At 34.3% G+C, this 21340-nt stretch overlaps 1 long non-coding RNA gene across 1 annotated transcript; it reads right to left on the bottom strand.

The window, feature by feature from the left end:
• Positions 1 to 703: 703 nt before the first annotated feature.
• On the bottom strand, positions 704 to 19065 carry LOC309623297. Its single transcript, XR_014241310.1, has 2 exons — positions 4777 to 19065; positions 704 to 4475 (listed from the first exon to the last, which is right to left on the bottom strand). It is a non-coding gene; the product is annotated as an uncharacterized lncRNA (long non-coding RNA).
• Positions 19066 to 21340: the final 2275 nt, after the last annotated feature.

Raw genomic sequence — 21340 nt, 5'->3', positions numbered from 1 at the left:
CAGGTACCCTGGTCCCAGAGTCCACATATGCCTACTCTGTATCTTTTCTCTATGTAGGTTATCGGGAAGGCTCTATCCCTTTGGATACAGCTCACGGTAAGCCTATCTGAGATGTGGTTACAGGAAAATTGTTACCGAGTGCTCACCACATGACAGAACAATAAATCTAGAGAGGAGGTGTTGGGGCAAGGAAGAGTGAATTTATCCAGAAAGCCAGCAGACAAAAAAGATGGTAGAGCACATATATACAATGGAATATTACTCAGCCATAAAAAGAAATGAAATGGAGGTATTTGTAATGAGGTGGATGGAGTTAGAGTCTGTCATACAGAGTGAAGTAAGTCAGAAAGAGAAAAACAAATACAGTATGCTAACACATATATACGGAATCTAAGGAAAAAAAAAAAAAAAAAAAAAAAAAAAAGGCCATGAAGAACCTAGTGGCAAGACGGGAATAAAGACACAGACCTACTAGAGAATGGACTTGAGGATATGGGGAGGGGGTGGGGTGAGATGTGACAGGGTAAGAGATTGTCATGGACATATATACACTACCAAATGTAAAATAGATAGCTAGTGGGAAGCAGCCGCATAGCACAGGGAGATCAGCTCGGTGCTTTGTGACCACCTAGAGGGGTGGGATGGGGAGGGTGGGAGGGAGGGAGATGCAAGAGGGAAGAGAAATGGGAACATATTGTATATGTATAACTGATTCACTTTGTTATAAAGCAGAAGCTAACACACTATTGTAAGGCAATTATACTTCAATAAAGATGTTTAAAAAAAAAAAAAAAAAAAAAAAAAAAAAAAAGATGGTAGACTAGTGCCCCAAAGAACCATCTTGCCTGGGTTTGGATGCTGTTTTGCATGTGTGTGTGTGTGTGTGTGTGTGTGTGCGTGCGTGTGTGTGTGTGTTTCATAGAAGAAAGAGGGGGAGGTGAGGAGGTAAAGTAAAAAGGCAATAAGTTGCTGCAAATATTTCCTGGTTCCAGCCAGACTCTGGAAGAGAGGTGTTAATTTCTTCTTTCCTGCAGCCATTCACAGGTGGGCCCAGTCAGGATGTTTCCTGGGAGCTTAAACAAAGGTATTTTAGCTTAACACTCAGGCATGGGAAGCAGAGTTCCCAGAAATGGGCCATTAGGTATACTTTAAGCTACAGCAACATTCCTTTAGTCATTAACTTGTAGCAAAAGTAATAAAATACAAAGGTTAAAGTAAAATAAATGAATCCAATATGGAATCAGATTTGTTCTTCACTATCACAAAATTCGAAAGCACTTGAGTTTCAGATATACTCTTCATACTCACCAGAAAAATTTCATGAAGTTGGTTTGGAATGCCTCTTTCATACCACAAAAAGGCAGACTTTTTTTTTTTTGTTATTAAAGAACCAACATTAACAAATGTGTCTGGAATGTGAGAAATAGAGTTTTGTGTCTGCTTTATTCACTACTATCTCCATGTCACCCTAGGACAATGTCTGGCACATATAATTGTTTCATAAATATTTTATAATATGTCTCTTTAGGTTTCACTGCCAGGTATTAGTTTCTCAGATTGCTGTTTTTGCATCTCTTATGTTAAAGTAACCATATTAGCCTCAAAATGGAGTTCCTCATGCCAAGTGCTATGTCAGCAGCCTACAACTTAACTAAATTTCTATGCTCCACTATCTTGGAAAAGGAAGCCCTAGGTCAACCAATCAGTGCTTACCTGCTCAACACAAGTTACCAGACCTGGTTCCAAGACTTCCCTTTGCTCCATATAAGGAAAGTAACCTTGTTTTAATCAACCAGCAAATGCTCAGTATGTCTTCCTTATCTCTGTTCAGTTTGGTCTGTAAAAATCTCTCACCTTCTACAGCTTATTGGAGCTCCTTTCTATCTGCTAGCTTGGATGTTGCCCAATTCATGAATCACTGAATAAACACCTACAAGGTCAGTAAATTATCTGTGGAAAATTTCATTTTAACACTTATAACTTTGTATCTTCTCATTATGTGTGTGTATTATCCTGGTCAAATCTCCTACGGTTTGAAATGGGGTTGGAAAAATATCAGTACATTTCAAAAATTTCATAAAGTTGCTGTTATTGTATTCTAGTAAACCCCACTCTGTTATTTCCACTTCAACATTTTTCTATTTTACAAATATTGGGGATTTGATTAGTGAGAAATCATAGCCTAATTGCTACGTCCTTTACTCATATGTTTGGAATTAAACATGAGAGCGGGATACAAATATTCTTGTTCTCTCCCTGGTATGTGACAAGATTGTACTTTCGGATCCTCTTTGAAATTAGGCATTCTCCTGGTGACTTGTGCAGGCAATAAAACAAGATTGGAAGTAGTATTTGCCATTTTAAAGTGGAGATTTTCAAGCCAGGGAATAAGTCACCATGTTCTCATCATCTTGCTTCAGAAGTCCTGTGAGTGGTTTTGAATATGAACTTCCAACTAGCTGGGTCCCTGAGGTCCCAGAGTGACCTCAACGAGCAGAGGCCACCTTGGTTCTCTACAACGGACTTGTAACATGGAAATGAGATTACCTTTATTTTGTTATGTCTCTGAGATTTGGGAGTTGTTACTGTAGGCTGTCATGATATAAAGAAGAATATCCTACCCCATAGTTAATAACAGATACTGCTTAAAATTAACAAACTTCTTTCATCCAATTCCCCCACCTGTTACCCCTGGATGAAAGTGGTCAAAAGGTACAAACTTCCAGTTATATGATACATAAGTACTGGGAATGTAATGTACAACATGATGACTATAGTTAATGCTGCTGTAGAGCATATTTGAAAGATGTTAAAACAGTGGATCCTAAAAGCTCTTATTACGAGGAAAAAAAATCTTTTTTCTTTTTTTTTTAAATATGAGATGATATGGATATTAACTAAACTTAGTGGTTATTGTTTCACGATAAATATGTCAAGTCATCATGCTGTACACTTTAAACTTACACAATGCTTTGTAGCAATTATAAATAGATATAAATCTCAATATAACTGGAAAAATAAAATAAAAATACAAAAACAAAAGCAAACAAAAAACCTTCACACCAGGTCCTGTGCTGGGCTATTTCTATACCTGACCTCAGTAACGATAAATAACCAACATTAACACATGCACATGGAATGTGAGTACCTTTATAAAAGTCATGTGCATTGCCTGGATAATCACACTCATTTTACAGTTGCGGAAGCTAAAGCTCATGAGAGTTCTCTATATGCCCAACGCTCCACGGCTAATGGTCTGTCTGACTTCAAAGTCTGAGCTCTTTCACTCTGCCGTATCTCCCCCCGGCTCACCTCACAGTTTTGAAGCATCTTTCTGCCCTTTGCCTTCAACTTGTGACAAGTTTTTGGTTTCTTTTAGAGTGAAAATTTTAAAGGAAAATAAATTGCTTGTTCTTGCACCTCTGGGAAGTGACATAATGTTACATTGAGAAGAGTATCAGATATGGAAAATATGTAGGCAGTTCATTCAGGCAAGATCAATAAGTAAATAGTAGGGAATTACTGCTGGAGGTGGCAACAAAAGATGACAGTGAATATTTTCAGTCCCTTCAAAAGTGCAGAGCGAAACGATTGGGTTTCATAATGAAGTCAAAAATTAAATATTTTCTCCCCAAGCTGATAATAAAATATTAATGTTGGCATAACTTCAGTGAATCAAAATCAAACAAATAAATATAGTGCATAACTGTAAATTTATTTTTTAAACTTCACTTCCAATAGGATGAAGTTAAAATGCATTGAAAATATGTAGGAGCATGGATTCAGGGCAAGGCTATATGTATCCTTTCTCGTCTCACGGAGGAGAAAGCTTTGTGAAGATGGAGGCAGGGATGGGAATGATGTGGCTTCAAGCCCGGGAATGACAGCAGCCACCAGAACCTGGAAGAGATGACGCATGGATTCTCCCACAGAGCCTCCAGAAGGCGTGAAACCTTGCAACACTTTGGTTTAGGATCCTGCCTTCAGAAATGTGAGAGAATAAAATTCTGTTGTTTTTCAAGCTACCTACCAGATCTGTGGGGATTTGTTACAGCAGCCATAGGAAACATACAGAATTTGGTAACAGGAACTGGGATGCTGGTATAATAAATATGTAAAATATGGAAGTGGCTTGAGAACTGGTAATGGGTAGAGGCTGGAAGAATTCTGAGGTGTATGATAGCCGTAAGAGACTAAGACACACATATTTAGACATTTTTAACCGAAATATTTTTACGTTTTCATCAGCATGCACTATATTTACTGCCGCTCCATAATAGACCTTACTGAGAATACTATAACTTACAATAAGAACAGAAACAACCACCTAGAAAAAAACTGATGGGCAAAAAACAACAAAACAAAATACCTACGTGGGGAGGAAATTAATGAGTCAAACCATTCATTCATGCCAATCACTCTCCTAGTGGCTGCATAGAGTATCACCACTCTCATAATGCTGCATAAAATACAACCTTTCCAGGGCTTCCCTGGTGGCGCAGTGGTTGAGAATCTGCCTGCCAATGCAGGGGACACGGGTTCAAGCCCTGGTCTGGGAAGATCCCACATGCCGCGGAACAACTAAGCCCGTGAGCCACAACTACTGAGCCTGCGCGTCTGGAGCCTGTGCTTCGCAACGGGAGAGACCACGACAGTGAGAGGCCCGTGCACCGCGATGAAGAGTGGTCCCCACTTGTCACAACTAGAGAAAGCCCTCGCACAGAAATGAAGACCTGACATAGCCAAAAAAAAAATAAAATAAATTAAAAATACAACCTTTCCTTTCCAATATAGTTCTTACATACAGATTTTTTAAAACTTTCTAATAGTTTTGTTTTTTTTTTTTAATTCCGGATTTGTTAAGGTATAATTGACAAATAAAAATTATATATATATTTAAGATGTACAATGTGATCCAGCAATCCCACTTATGGGTATATATCCAAAGGAAATAAAATCACTATCTATAAAAGAGATACTTGCACACCCATGTTCATTGTGGCATTATTCAGAGAAGCCAAAATATGGAAACAACCTAAGCGTTCAGAGACAGATGAATGGATAAAGAAGAAGTGATATATATATATACACACACAATGAAATAGTTTTCTTAATATCAATTCCCCCGCTGAATATCTGAATTAAATGTTGTATGCCTTTAAAAGGCTTTTAGTACTATCCCTAAGTTTCCTTCAAGAATGTTTGTACCAACAGCAACAATTCTTAATGGCATTTAATTCTTATATATTCTCTCCCAACCGTGAATGGACAGTATTATTTAAATATTTTGCCAATTTGTAGACTTCATTATTTTAATGTGAATAAATTTGAATAGGAATGGGATTGAGGTAATTTAAAAATATCGTGTCTGGCTTTAAAGATGGAAAGGGACTCATGTATCAAGGAATGTTGACATCCTCTAGAGGCTGGAAAAACAAGGGTATTATTCTTCCTAAAAGTCTCTAGAAGCAATGCAGCCTTGATGGCACCTTGCTTTTAGCCTGGTGAGACCGATTTAGAAGTTCTGATCTCCTGGACTTTAAGATAATAATTTTATGTTGCTTTAAGATGGTAACTTTGTGATATTTGCCTCACCAGCAACAGGACACTAATACTACATACATATTTATAATTGTTTCTGTATCTATCTAATTGTACTAATATTAAGCTAAACAGGAGTTCACAGTGTATTTCCAACTTTAATCCGGTAAAACAGGATCATTCTAGCCTTTCCCTTTTGATTACTTGAAAGTTCACTCTTTGACAATGAGAAACCTGCCCCCCTACAATCCACCATCCATTTATTTGTTCAACCCTTGTATTCATGTAAAGCAGCTTTAAACTTGTTAATGTCTAATCTCCATGAAAAAATTATAAAATACCAGGTGGAGTACAGTGCTTATGATAAGTTAGTTCCCTTTGTCTTTATTTAGCCTTACACTTTCTAGTCAAACCAACATTCTCCATAGTTTCTTCTTAGGTCATCTCCTGTTTTTATTCTCATCCCCTTTAGTGTCATTGTGTCATACATTTATGATATAATTTACATTCTATCCAAGATTGAGTTTTTGTGTATGTATTTGTGGTTTGTTTGGTTGATTTTCCATTTTTACTTTTGAATTTGAGTTTGCACACTTTAGAGTTCTCTTTGTGATGTACAGGTCTATGCGTTTTGACAAATGTACATAATCATATATTCACCACCTCAGCACCACACCATGGTCCCTCCACCTTAAAATAACTTTTTTAATCCTCTTTGTAGTCAAACTCTCCCCATCACAACCTCTGGAAACCACTAATCTGTTTTACTTCCCTACAGCTTTGCCTTTTCCATAATGTCATATGAATGGAATCACACAGTATACAGTCTGACTTCTTTCACTTAGTAAAATGCATTTAAGATCTGTCCACGTTGTGTGACTCAAAAGCTCATTCTTATGTGTGGATAAATAGTATTCCATCACACAGATATATTGCTGTTTGTTCCCCTGTTGAAGGATATATTTGTTGCTTCCAGTTGGCTTTGGCATAAACATAAGCTTTTAACTCACTTGGTAAATACCTAGGAGTGAGATTGCTGGATTATATAGTAAGTTTAAACCCTTATAAGAAAAAGCCAAGCTGTCTTGCAAAGTAGCTGTCCCATTTTACACTTCCACCCACATGAATGAGAGTTCTTGTTGTTCCAGAAATTGTTATTGTCAGTTTTCTGTATTTTAGCCATTTTGATTGGTGAGCAGTGGTATCTCATTATGTTTTTAATTTGCATTTCTCAAATAACAAATAATGTTCAGCAACTTTTTCATGCACTTATTCATTATCCATATATCTTCTTTGGGGGAATTTTCTGGTTTTTTTGTCCATTTTGTATAATTGTGTTATTTTCTTATAGTTGAATTTTAATATAATTTTTATTGAAATATAGTTAATTTACAATGTTGTATTAGTTTCAAGTATACAGCAAAGTGATTCAGTTATATATATATATATATATATATATATATATATATACACATATATTTGTTATTTTTCAGATTATTTTCCATTAAAGTTTACAAGATATTGATTATAGCTCCCTGTGCTATACAGTAGGTCCTTGTTTACCTATTTTATATGTAGTCATGTGTATATCTTAATCCCAAACTTCTAATTTATCGCCCCTCCCCACTATCCCTTTTGGTAACCTAAGTTTGTTTCCTATGTCTATGAGTCTATTTCTGTTTGGTAAATAAGTTCATTTGTATCGTTTTTTAGATTCCACATATAAGTGATATCATATGATATTTGTCTTTCTCTGTCTGGCTTACTTCACTTAATATGCTAATCACTAAATTCATCTATGTTGCTGCAAATGGCATTATTTCATTCTTTTTTATGGCTGAGCAATATTCCATTGTATATATGTACCACATCTTCTTTAATCCATTCATCTGTCAACAGGCATTTAGGTTGCTTCCATGTATTAGCTATTGTAAATTGTGCTGCTATGAACATTGGGGTATGTGTATCTTCTCTCTATCTCTCTCTTTTTTTTTTTTTTTTTTGGTTTGTTGTTTTTTGGCTGCACCATGTGTGGCATGTGGGATCTTAGTTCCCTAACCAGGGATCGAACCCATGCCACCTGCAGTAGAAGCATGGAATCTTAACCACCAGAATGCCAGGGTAGTCCCTGCATGTATCTTTTCTCGTTAGAGTTTGCTCCAGATATATGCCCATGAGTGGGATTGCTGGATCATATGTTGACTCTGTTTTTTAAGGAACTTTGATACTATTCTCCATAGTGGCTGCACCAATTTACATTCTCACCAACAATTTAGGAGGGTTCTTTTTTCTCCACACACTTTGCAACATTTATTATTTGTAGACGTTTTAATGATGGTCATTCTGACTAGTGTGAGGTGATACCTCACTGTAGTTTTGATTTGCATCTCTCTAATAATTAGTGACATTGAACATTTTATCATATACCTGTTGGCCATCTATATGTCTTCTTTGGAGAAATGTCTATTTAGGTCTTCTGCACATTTTTTTTTTTTTTTGATTAGGTTGTTTGCTTGTTTTTTGATATTGAGCTGTATAAACTATTTTTATATTTTGGAAATTAATGCTACTTGTCAGTAGCATTGTTTGCAAATATTTTCTCCCAGTCTATAGGTTGTCTTTTTGTTTTGTTTATGGTTTCCTTTGCTGTGCAAAAGCTTTTAATTTTCATTAGGTCTCATTTGCTTATTTTTGTTTTTATTTCCATTATTCTAGGAGGTGGATCCAAAAAAATATTGTTGCAATTTATGTCAAAGAGCATTCTGCCTATGTTTTCCTTTAGAAGTTTTATAGTATCTGGTCTTACATTTAGGTCTTTAATCCATTTTGAGTTTATTTTTGTATATGATGTTAGAGAATGTTCTAATTTCATTCTTTTACATGTAACTGTCCAGTTTTCCCAGCACCACTTATTGAAGAGGCTGTCTTTTCTCCATTGTTTATTCTCACCTTCTTTGTCACAGATTAATTGACCATAGCTGTGTGGGTTTATTTCTGTGCTTTCTATCCTGTTCCATGGATCTATATGTCAGTTTTTTGTGCCAGTACTATACTGTTTTGATTACTGTAGCCTAGTAGTATAGTCTGAAGTCAGTGAGTGTGATTCCTCCAGCTTTGTTCTTCTTTCTCAAGATTGTTTTGGCTATTTGGGGTCTTTTGTGTTTCCATACAAATTTTAAAATTTAAAATGTTCTGCTCAAACATGTGTCTCTGTTATGTAGATTCTCTCATATATAAATGATGAATAGGGGAGTGATGTCAATATAATGTAGAAAACATTTGGATAATAATTTTTATTTTCTAGCATGTTAATATCTTAAAACTCCTAATGATAGTAACTGACTACAGAGTGTATTAACAAAGCTGATATAGCAGAAATGCAAAGTTATTCATCATACCCCTTCAACCCACTTTCTTTCTCTTCACTCATTTGGCCATGTGTTTTGTAGTGCTTGTCACATGGAATGTAAGATCTTGGAATATTTGTCACATTAAGTTTTCTCAATCCTTTGCATCTATTTCCATCAATTTACCTTTTCCAAAATTTTTAAATGAACTTAATGTATTTACCAAAAAAATTTATCATTAGTACCTTACAACATTTTTGACTTTGCTATATTTTTAACAAATTTAAAAATTAGTATAACTGTTTTGATTACAAAGCCACAAACATTTTGATTAGCCTGTCTTTTCTGCCAAAGTTTTTTCAACTCCCACTTAATTTTGGAAAATAGAAAGTTTTTCAGGAACACAGTATGTTGCATTATAACCTGAATACCTGTACAAGAAAGAAGAAAACTCAAAAGATAGTTGTTATATTCAAGAGCAGAATTGAAAGGAAGTAGGAAGATTCTCAATGCTTGAAAACTCAAAAATTTGTAAAAGGAAAAGCTTTGTGGATCCCAAACAGTCTAAGTTTCTTTAAAAAACAAAACAAAAAACCTTTGAAAATAAAGGTCTATTCAGAATTCTCTGTCAAATATAAAAACTCACTGCTGCCTAAAGTTCAGACTAAAGCTATTACCTTTCCATCCAAGCTTTTTTTCAGTCTTCAAATTAACTCCCATTAATTTAAGAATTGAGGCTTTGCAGCAAAATGACAAACAAATTAGTCTTAGTAATTGTGCCAAGAAAATAACTTTGAGTATGTTTCCAGTCATGTGGAAACGATTGGAAGCAAATAAGGAAGAGACCCAGAAGTATATGAGGAATGACATATTGCCAATGAAATACCTATCTTAAAACCACCATTTTCTGTGGGAATGCCAAAATAACTTATGGATCCTCAAACTGAGAAAGTAGCAAATAGAATAGTGATCATAAGAAATAATCAACAAGAAAGTTATTTGCTTCCCAACTAGGTTCCAGGGACCATGGACAGGGGAGTCCCTCCCAGAGATCAGATCATGTTCTATTTAAGAAACCATTTCTTCTTCAAGACAGAAGATTTGATGATCAAATATGTAGGATTTCACCCATTTTATGGACAAAAGATTTCTGTGTCTTCCATGTTTCTCTTTTGGATTGAAATTTTTTAGTGCTTCTGTTTTATCCCTTCACCTCGTTTTGGGGTATGTATTTTAGTTCAGAGTTTGTGAGATCACAGAAAAACCCATCTGGAACTGACAGAGAATGTTTGGAGATTCTGGAATGAGTGAATGTTGTATTGATTGAATGGGATTTGGGGTATTTCCTTTGAGAGAGTTTGAGATTGTTCTAGACACAAAACGATGGGCACATTAGGATATTTGTAGAATAGAGGGCAGATTATAGCAGACACTAATTGTCCACCAAAAATTGTCATTTCTTTTCCATAGAATATAATTTTTTCCTGTAAACAACTGACTAACCAGGAACTACTTTTCCCAGCCGCGACCTTCTCCTCCTCACACCCCTGCCTTTAGTCGGGGTCAAATGACTAGTCTGCTGCAATGGAAAGTATGCAGAAGTGATGTGTTTCACGTCTAAGCTGAGGATGATGTCAAGTCTGTGTCCCAGGCACCAGCACGTCATTGCTCCATCAGCTGAATGTTCATGCATAAAACTACCTTGTAGGTCAAGTGATGTAGATGGCAGTTTCCAACTCTGAACAGGGCAGAATTCACCTCTTACCTCTTTGCTGAAAACCCACAGAACCTCATGTGGCTGTAATGAGGGCAATGATTAAAACTGTCACACTAAACTGTTTAAATGTAGCAGTCTTTTTACAGCAGCTAGCATTACACAAAAGATATAATGATGACATTTAACATGTTGGTTTCATTTTTCCTTCATATAATGACAAGAATCTATAGTATAATTTTACACTAGTCCTATCAGTTTATAGTTTTAGGCTAACCTCAAATAAAGCAGATATCCAAATCAACAGAACATTTTTTAAATGCTATAAAATTGTTGTGTATATATGAGTGTAAGACAGAGAGAGTTCTCTTGTTATTATGTACTGTATTTCAAAAGTGGCACACATGCAAAGCTTTTATTATTTGTATTTAATCAGGAGGTACTTAATTGATAGCTGAGATGAGTTAAATTGCATTGTGATTTTGGAACAAGGGAAGAATACACATCTGTGGCCATCTTATAAATAGTATGAGCTATCGAACTTACATTGGGGTCTTGAGGGTTAGAATGCTATTAAATTAGGGAATATTTAGCTATTATTTAAAAGAATCATAATCATTCAAGGAAATACATGTTATTTTAAAGTGATATTTTGAATATTTGTAATCCAGAATTTATGTATGCAAAAGATTCAGGCAAAATTATTATCTCAGTCACAATATTTTTGGCTATAACTTTACAAAAGGAACTATGAATGCCTCCATCTATGTATCTACTTATCTATCTATCTAATTATCTATAATCTTAATATTTTGTTCTGAAAATTGAAAGTTACTTTACCTTAGATATTGACAAGATACTTTCCAATTCATAGTTGTATACGTAAATATTGGGCACAATCTTTTATATATTTTACTTTTGTATGAACTGAAAGGGTTATGAAACAATATAGAATGACACATGTTTACCTAGATAGCCACTAAATTAGGTACAGCATAAAATTTCAGTTTCCTTGTTTACAGAAGAATTACCTTCTACAAACAAACCAAAAAACTATTAATTGAACTTAGAACGCAGGCTCTGGTTTACATGTTTCTATGAAACAGAACATTTACATTTAATCTCATGGATGAAAAATTGAAGACATTTGAAAAGACATTATTATTTCTGAGAATAGAATAAATAACTTAAAGTTAGATGTGCAGGTTCACTGGCATTTAATAGATTAAAAACTGAAACATTCACTTTTCCGTTTCTCACACATCTTATATAAATATAACTGAGACAAGCACTTAAATTTTATTTCATTTTCTTGCCTCTCAATCTTTGCTTGCCATTTGATCAATCAACAATCATCACTTGTTCTTGTATCCTTTTTTTTCTTGAAACATGTTTATGGTTTTAAAAATGCGTTTATTTTGAATAATCTTACATTTGGATAACCCTGAGGAAAATGGAATCAGAGAAAGAGCTTTTATCTTTCTAGTCTTTAACTGTCATAAAAATGCTCTCTGTTAGCTGTTATAGCATGGCAGGCATAAAACAAACAAACAAACAAAGAACTTAAGAAGGTCTTTTAAGAGTACATACAGTGAACTTTATTCCTTTTAATTTAAGTGTAGTAGTATGAGTCTGCTATAAATATACTCATATGCCTAAGGGGAAATCGAATACCTAATCGATGGACACTGCCGTCATTATCTTGCTGTCTATTATGGGGAATATTAAGGATTAATTATATAACAGAGTGAGCAGTGTCTTACACTACATTTACACAAAGCTTCACACACTGCCATCCTGTGGTCAGTGGATAATGATTTCCCTTCCTCATCCTCTTGGACAGTGTCATTGCTTCCTTTCTCAGCACAATCACAGTGTAAGGCTTGGAGAGTAAATTTATATTATCAAAACGGAAACTCCATAATTTCACATAAATCAAGCACTTGATTAGTCAAAACGCCTCTTTCTTTCAAAAGAACAAAAATAATGTTGTATCAATTTTCTAGGGCTGACATAACAAAATACCACAGACTATGTCACTTTAGCAACAGAATTTTTTTTTTTTTTGCTTTTTGTTTGTTTTTGGTTTTTTCCCACATCTTTATTGGAGTATAATTGCTTCACAATTTTGTGTTAGTTTCTGCCGCACAACAAAGTGAATGAGCTATACATACACATATCCTATCCCTCTTGACCCTCCCTCCCACCCTCCCTATCCCACCCCTCTAGGTCATCACAAAGCATCGAGTTGATCTCGCTGTGCTATGCAGCTGCTTCCCACTAGCCATCCATTTTACATCTGGTAGTGTATACATGTCAGTGTTACTCTCTCACTTCGTCCCAGCTTTCCCTTCCCCCCGTGTCCTCAAGTCTGTTCTCTACTTCTGTGTCTTTATTCTTGCACTGCCACTAAGTTCATCAGTACCATTTTTTTTAGACTCCATATATATGTGTTAGCATACGGTATTTGTTTTTCTCTTACTTCAGAGTGAAGTGACTTACTTCACTCTGTATGACAGACTCTAGGTCCATCCACCTCACTACAAATAACTCAATTTTGTTCCTTTTTATGGCTGAGTAATATTCCATTGTATATGTGTGCAACATCTTCTTTATCCATTCATCTGTCGATGGACACTTAGGTTGCTTCAATGTCCTGGCTATTGTAAATAGTGCTGCAATGAACATTGTGGTACATGACTCTTCTTGAATTATGGTTTTCTCAGGGTATATGTCCAGTAGTGGGATTGCTGGGTTGTATGGTAGTTCTATTTCTATTTTTTTTAAGGAACCTCCATACTGTTCTCCATAATGGCTGTATCAATTTACATTCCCACCAGCAGTGCAGGAGGGTCCCCTTTTCTCTACATCCTCTCCAGCATTTATTGTTTGTAGATTTTTGAAGATGGCCATTCTGATCGGTGTTAGGTGATACCTCATTGTGGTTTTGATTTGTATTTCTCTAATGATTAGTGACGAGCATTTTTTCATGTGTCTGTTGGCAATCTATATGTCTTCTTTGGAGAAATGTCTATTTAGGTCTTCCACCGATTTTTGGATTGGAGCAACAGAAATTTATTTCTCACAGTTCTGCAGGCTGAAAGTCCAAGGTCAAGGTGTTGGCAGGGTTGGTTTCTCTTGGTTGTTCTTTTCTTCTCACTGTGTCCTCAGATGGTGTTTTCTCTATGTGCACGCAATCCTGGTATCTCTTCCTTTTCTTAGAGGTATACCAGTCATATTGGATATGAGCCCACCCATATGACCTCATTCATCCTTACTTACCTCTTTAAAAGCTCTATCTCCAAGTGCAATCACATTCTGAGATTTTGGGAATTAAGACTTCAACATATGAATGGGGGGGCACAATTCAATCTATACCACATATATTTGCATGTTTTAAAAATTATTTTTAAATGCATTGATAAAGTGTAAGGAAAGTAAGAATTTCTTAGATGCCAGGAACTAAGGGAGGTCAATAACATTACAAAGCAAGAAGAATACTAAAGGCAATTTTCACTGTAAGAAATTTTGAGTTTTGTTTTCTGTGACCTTGTTAGAAGTCGGGAACATGAAACAAATTACAGAGCCCATACAAGTTTTAGAGTCTAATAGAAACCACCTCCCACAGAAATATGATTAAAGTTCTACATTCTCAGTGTAAAGGTAAGCTAAAATATAATTGTATTCCCTCATAGGAAACATGAAAATTCTGATTAACTTATTTGGAGATATAGAATGGATAACTGAAATAAGAGAGAGATTGAAAAACTATTTTTTTAAATATTCAGATTCTTAGATGGAGATTTCTCAGCAATTACTTCTTTTACCTATTTTTAATCATAGATTTTATACAGTATGCAGATTGAACAGTTTGATGAATTATTTCATAGTTATACACCCAACACCTAACACCCACTGTACTGATATAGATCATTTCCAGCACCCATAGGCTTCTTTCTGATCAATACCACCTTCCCAAAAGGTAACCAGTATTCTCACCTCTGTTACTATTGATTGGTTTTGACTGTTTTTGTACTTTAGAGAGATGCAAATGAAGCTTTGGGACTCCAAATTCCACAGTGATCAAGACAAATATTTTAATATAACATTTTTTAAAAAGAAAAATTATTGAAAAAATCCACAGTGAAATAAATGACAAAATATGAAAGTCCTAGATTTTGTATTGACAATCAAACCATTGAATTTTAGCCAGATTGGTGGGTATACAGGGATATCTCAAAGTGGAAATTGCATTTCCCTGTTGTCTGATGATGTTGAGTGGTTCTTATTTGCTTGTTTCTGATTTGAAAATATTCTTTTGTGAAGGATCTGTGTATTTTCTTATTAATCTGTGAGAGTTCTCTGTGTACTCTGGCTGTGAATCTCTATCCGGTGTATGCATTGAACATTCATGTTCTGGTTTCTTTCTTTTGCATTCATTTTGTGATGTCTTTTGATTAACAGAAATTCTTACTTGTAATAAATTTGAATGTATCCCCTCTTATTCATAATTATTCTAATAATTAGGCTATATGGTAGGCAGAACAATGCCCTCTTCAAAATAGAAAAATAATCACACCCTAATCCTTGCAACTTATAAATATATTACTTACTTGCAGAGGCTTTGCAGATGTGATTAATTTAAGATTAATTTAGAGGTCTTGAGATGTGAAGATTATCTTGGGCTATCTGGAAGGGTCAAATGTAATCACAAAGGTCATTATAAGAGGGAGACATAATAAAGTTGTGGTTTTTTTTAAGATATGACATTTGTAGTAATTTGTTAAGTAGGAATATAAAACTAATACAGATTTTGGTACCTGGAAGTGTGGGGCTACTGTAATAAATATCTAAACATTTGGAATATGCTTTAGGATGGGTAATGGGTAGAGCATGAGGAAATTTTGAGGAGCATGATAGAAAAAGCTTTGTTTGACTTGAACAGACTGTTAGCAAAAATATGAGCATTAAGAACTCTGCTAGGGAGATCTCAGGAAGTGAGGTGCATGGTAGCGAAAAATCTATATTGGAATACTTACATCAGCATAAACAGACTTTTGGTAAAAAATAGGGACATTAAAGGAGCATTTGGTGAGGACTCAGAAGGAAATATGTTATTGGAAACTGGATGAAGGGGAATCTTTATTATACAATGGGAGAAATCTTACTTTGTTGAATTACAACCTCTAGTTATATAACAGGTAGAACTTGTAAGTGATGAACTTGGATATCTGACTGAGGAGATTTCCAAAAAAAACTCTAAAGGGTGTGATCTAGTTTCTTCTTGCTGCTTATAGTAAAATGCTGCTTACACAGAAAAGGAGGGAAGAACTGTTAAGCAAAAAGCAGCCATGGCTTGATGATAATGAAAATTCTCAGTTTATCCAAACTGTAAAGGATGGTAAAATTAGGACAATTGCTGTCACAAAGCTGGGGTGTGCTTGGACATCTTTGGCTTGTATCTTGGAAGGGTCAAATGATTATCCAGTTACAAAAAGTCTCTTTGAAAAAATTAAACATATGATTCATGGATTCCCTCAGCCACATCAACATAGAAACCAGGAATGGAGATAGGCTTATTCAGGAAAGATCTGTGAAGGAGCCTTTTGCCCAATGCAATGAATTCCCCTGAAATAAACAGGGAACCCACAGGGTTATTGCAAATGCTACACCAACAGAAACACTGCCATCATGGACTAAAATGTAAAGAAGAACAAAAGAAGTCTATAAGATTCCCAAAATTCTACAGGAAGGAAACAGATGAATAAAATTTCTTTGATATAAATACATGCCATCTTCATGAAAAAGGAAGGAGATTCCAAGAGTGAAACCATGAGCCAGAGCATGGACCCATGAACCACAGAAGATTATTACCAAACCTTGAAACTTAACACTGTTAGCCTAGGCTGACTTCAAAACTGTTTGACAAGTGACTCCTTTTACCTTTCATTGTTTTCACTTTTGAAAGGGTGTTGTCTATACCTTGCATATACCTTGCCTGTCCCACCATCGTATTTTGGGAGCATATTACTTTTTTTCTAGTTTTGTAGCCCACATAGGGAGTGGAATTTTGTCCCAGGAACAGTCTCAGCCGTATCTGATTTAGATGATGAGATTTAAGCCTTTTGAGCTGATGAATATTAAATGAAATCTTGGATTATGAGTCAATGTTTTAATGAGTTTTGGGGATATTGGGATACAATGAATGCATTTTATATGTAGATGGATGTAAATCTTTAGAGACCAGAAGGCATCCACAAATATGTCCACGTTCTAATTTCCTGAATATGTGAATATGCTACCTTATGGTACAAAAAAATTGCAGATATGATTAAGTTAAGGGTCTTGAGATGCAGAGATCATTGTAGATAATGCAGTGGGCCCAATAAAATAATCAGTGGCCTTATAAGAGGGATTTAAGCGGTCAGAGAAAGAGAGAGAAATTAAAGGATTCTATTCCAGTGACTTTGGAGGTGGAGGAAGTGGCCATCAGCCAAGTAATACAAGTGGCCACTAGAATTGGGAAAATACAAGGAAACAAATTATTCCCTAGAATATCTAGAAAGAACACAATCCTTCCTATATCTTGATTTTAGGACTTCTGACCTCCATAATTGTGAGATAATGTATCTGTGTTGTTTTAAGCCTCTATGTTTATGGTAATTTTTACAACAGCAATTGTAAATTAATACTATCAGGTTTAAGAGACATTTATTTAATTCAAATCCATAAATATATTTCCATCCAATTTTGTCTAGAAGATTTACTGTTTTACCTTTCACATGTAGGTATGTAATCCACCCAAATTGCATGGGTAATCAAATAACCCAGAACTATATTATTTCCACACCCAATTACAATGATGACTTTGTCCTTTGTTAGAAACAAGTTACTGTGCATTGTTGATCTGTTTCTAGACTCTCTATTTTGTTTCATTGATCTATATTTCCTTCTTCACACTTTATTAATTTTTGATATCTTGTCTCTGATAGGAATTGTTTTCTAGTTTTATGTTATGAATTATATTTGTCTCAGTTATTTTAAGTCGTTGTCATTTCCATATATTACATGTGTAGATAAAAATGGGGAAAAATAGACAGAGTTTTCCAAAAATAAAGCTTAATTAAGCATACTTCAAAATACTCTTTAGGCACAAAGTTCTACAAGACAGAGGGAATGATAAACAATGAAGATGGCAATAGGTGGTTAATTCTAAGCAAACATGGGCTGTTTTAAACAATACAATATATAAGAACACAATACAACTAAAATGCATCACAACAATAACATATATATTACAGAAGAAAAAAACCTAAGTTAAAGTATTCTAAGGTGGGTGATGTGATCTAGGTATGCTAGAGATTATGATCACTTTTCATTTCATATGCTAAATAAACCTATTAAAACTTATAGGCTAAATAAAATATTAATAACAGACTGCATAATTTTTTAACAAGTAGAGGTAAAAATTTAATGTAAATAATAATCCAAATAAAGAGAAAGAAGAGAATAAGATAAACAGAAAGTTGAGATAAGACAAAAAGAAAGCCAAAAACCTAAGATATTAAAAAAGAAATAAAACCAATGACCTAAATCCAAGGGTGGCTGACTGACACCTGGTGAGCACTGACCTTGGCTCTGCTAGGTAACTTATTCTTAACCCTTACATATTTTCAGATGATGTCCTCTCTTGCCAACATACAGCTCATTCTCAAAACCTCAGAGTCTATTAGTTTAGCTTCTGATGTGGAAAATACATTTCTGATAGTCATTAGATTATCTTGGTCTTATATTCGGGCCAAGCATTTTTTTTGCTTAATGGTCCAGTATTTGCAATATTTTTGTTGGCTCCATATTTGGTTGTTCATAAGCATCTACAAATGCTAAAAGGAAAAAGAAACTTTAGTAGTAGAAAATCATTTTGTGAGCACAAAGCATCAAGGAAATATAGACAAATACATCAAAAGAGTATCCTGTATTTTTAAAAAAACAAAAAAAAAACTAAACTAAACTAAAACTAAAATCAAGTTGGAATAGTGTATTGCTATAAAATAGAGATATACTATGTTATGAAATTTTTCAAATATAAAAGACCCTTAATATCACCTAGTCAAATATCACAGTTTAGGCAAGTGATTTATAGCTGGAATTTTTTGGTAACACCCACATTTTTGAATTTCAATAAAATAAATTATAATATAAGAAATTTTAAGGTGAATTCTATTACTTAACGCAAAGTACACAACACATTATGAGTTGCAAAATTTATGGCCATATTGAGATGGACCTAGTTGCTCTATAACTGACACAATTAGGTCAACCTTTGGAATACCATGTACATTTTATTTTATAAGACCTTAGAGGATTAGAAAAGTGTCTGAATCTCTAGCACAGTTTGCTCATATTAAATGTTTTACAGATATATTCTTGTTTAATAAACAAATACTTCTGATCACAGATCCAAATGATTTTAAACCAAATGATCCAAACCAAAAGGTTTTAAATCAGATTTAATGCTCAAGATGTTACAGTATTTTTCATAAGCAGTGTTTTTTTTTCTTAATTGATTAATACATAAAACATTGAATAACATTTAAAGTACATGATTCACTTTCTCTGGTGAGTATTGATATTTTTTCAGACTAAATTCTTAACCTCTTAAATTTACTGAACAATTTTTAAAATAAATCCATGTTTTACTTTTACAAAGCAGCACAAAAATGTGGAGAATGGAAAGCAAATTCTTATAGGTATGCCAGTACGACGACCCTTCTTGAAGTTAAATACATGGTTGAACAATGTTATATTAGTATCCATTTAGACTAAAAATATTTATTATTATTTTAAGTAACGTGTTTTGGTAGGGAAGCACTGTATAAATTTTCTAAGAACAATGAAAACAAAGTTGATGTAAAATTCGACTGATTGTAAGGATCTGTGAGTTTCAATTTATGTCCCTCTTGATACCCACATTTTGCTTTACCATCACACGAATTATTCTGTACTTGCATGTGTGAAACACCCACAAATGTTAATGCCTATAAAATTAATTTCAGCCTCAGTTATCTGAATGTCCCATTTGGATTTTTCTACAGAGAAAACAACATATGATGTAGCACTGTTTCCCTTGATTTGCCTGGCTTATACCATGCATTAGTTTCCTTTCTTAACACTCTTGTGGCTTCTTCTGAAATATTCAGTTGAGTTATTCAAAGCCCCAGTAGAACAAAGTGTGTACATTTCAAATTTGTTTCCCCAGAACCACTTATAATGGAGACAATCTAGTTTCCCTTAAGGTTTGATCAACATTTTTTTCCCGTGGAGTTTACAAGGACATGTTTTCAACCGTGACAATGATATTTCTACATTACTCTGGGAATGAATTATATTCAGCTATGTTCTTCACTGTCATTAACTCTTACGGTATCACTAACAAAATCTTCTAAAATTGACATTTATATTTCAAGTGTGCTATAGGCCCAGACAAATGTAACATGACATAAAATATTTGTCTACATGTAATTTTTCATACACAAGATGAAAAAAGAAATAACAACAACATAAAAACAAAGTACATGTTAGTATTCATTACCAAATAGACTAGAGAAACAATAATTGACCATCTGGGATAAGCCAGTTGATTATGAAAGACATTTTTCAAGGCTACTTGTTATGAGAGTTTTCAGTTTGTTCTCAATAAATATGACAATTGTTAAGCACATCTGAACATAGAACACCATTAAAAATATGTTTTAAATGGTAACACAAAGGGAAAATATACAATTTTTTTAAAATCTCAGGCATAATAATTTTGTGTCTATTTTAGCTATGTATCTCTAATGCGCTACTCAGTGAATAAGGGAATAAATGATATAATATGAGGCATATTGAACACAGTATTTCCATTGTCATCAACCCTTCACCAACTTGGAATGCCTTATTTTTGGCACTGACATATATTCAAATTCAATCCATCTACCAGGAGCAAATGCAGGGATTACCTCTAAAAATAAAATTTCCTTGTACCATTCAGTTGTTCTAAACTCTCAGAGTAGAGTTACTCTTTACTTGAGTTTTTATTAATCTCTATCTCTATTTCTCTCATCCTATTTAATATATTTTGTGAGTGTTCAGTAAAATCACACTTGAGAGTCCCAAAGAATGTCTATTTAATCCACAAATTTCTAAAGCAACTAGGACAGATGTATCATATTATATCTATAATATTTACTTGGTGACAGAATATGTTAAGGAACAGGTAAACGTTCATGCCATATATGTATAACTGATTCACTTTGCTGTACAGCAGAAACTAACACAACATTGTAAATCAACTATACTCCAATAAAAATTAATTTTAAAAATTCTGTGCTAGAGAGTCATGACTACATCTTTAAAAATTAAAGGGAAACTTGAGGGTCAACACAATATGATTCAGGAGAATTTACATATTTCTCCCAAGTGTGATAAATTAATAAGTACATAAAGAAGTACATACACAAGGACATCAAAGAATAAGAGGCCTAAATAGAAATGTTGTGCTTCAAAGTTAAATGGTAGACCTAATTCATATGCTAGAGCCTGTTCTGTTATGTGAAATAAATATGGAAAAAGTTGTGTGTACATTGTAGAAAGGAAGCTTTGGCTTAGGTGTACATCAGTGGGAGCTCCTGCTACACAAGACAAACATGTTATCTAAATGGAACACTCCAAAGCTGGAACTGACTTAATTCCTAAC

This window comes from Balaenoptera borealis (genome assembly GCF_965194805.1).
Source record: "Balaenoptera borealis genome assembly, chromosome: 2".
In the NCBI taxonomy this organism is placed as follows: domain Eukaryota; kingdom Metazoa; phylum Chordata; class Mammalia; order Artiodactyla; family Balaenopteridae; genus Balaenoptera; species Balaenoptera borealis.
This window is presented reverse-complemented; position numbering and strand designations above follow the sequence as displayed.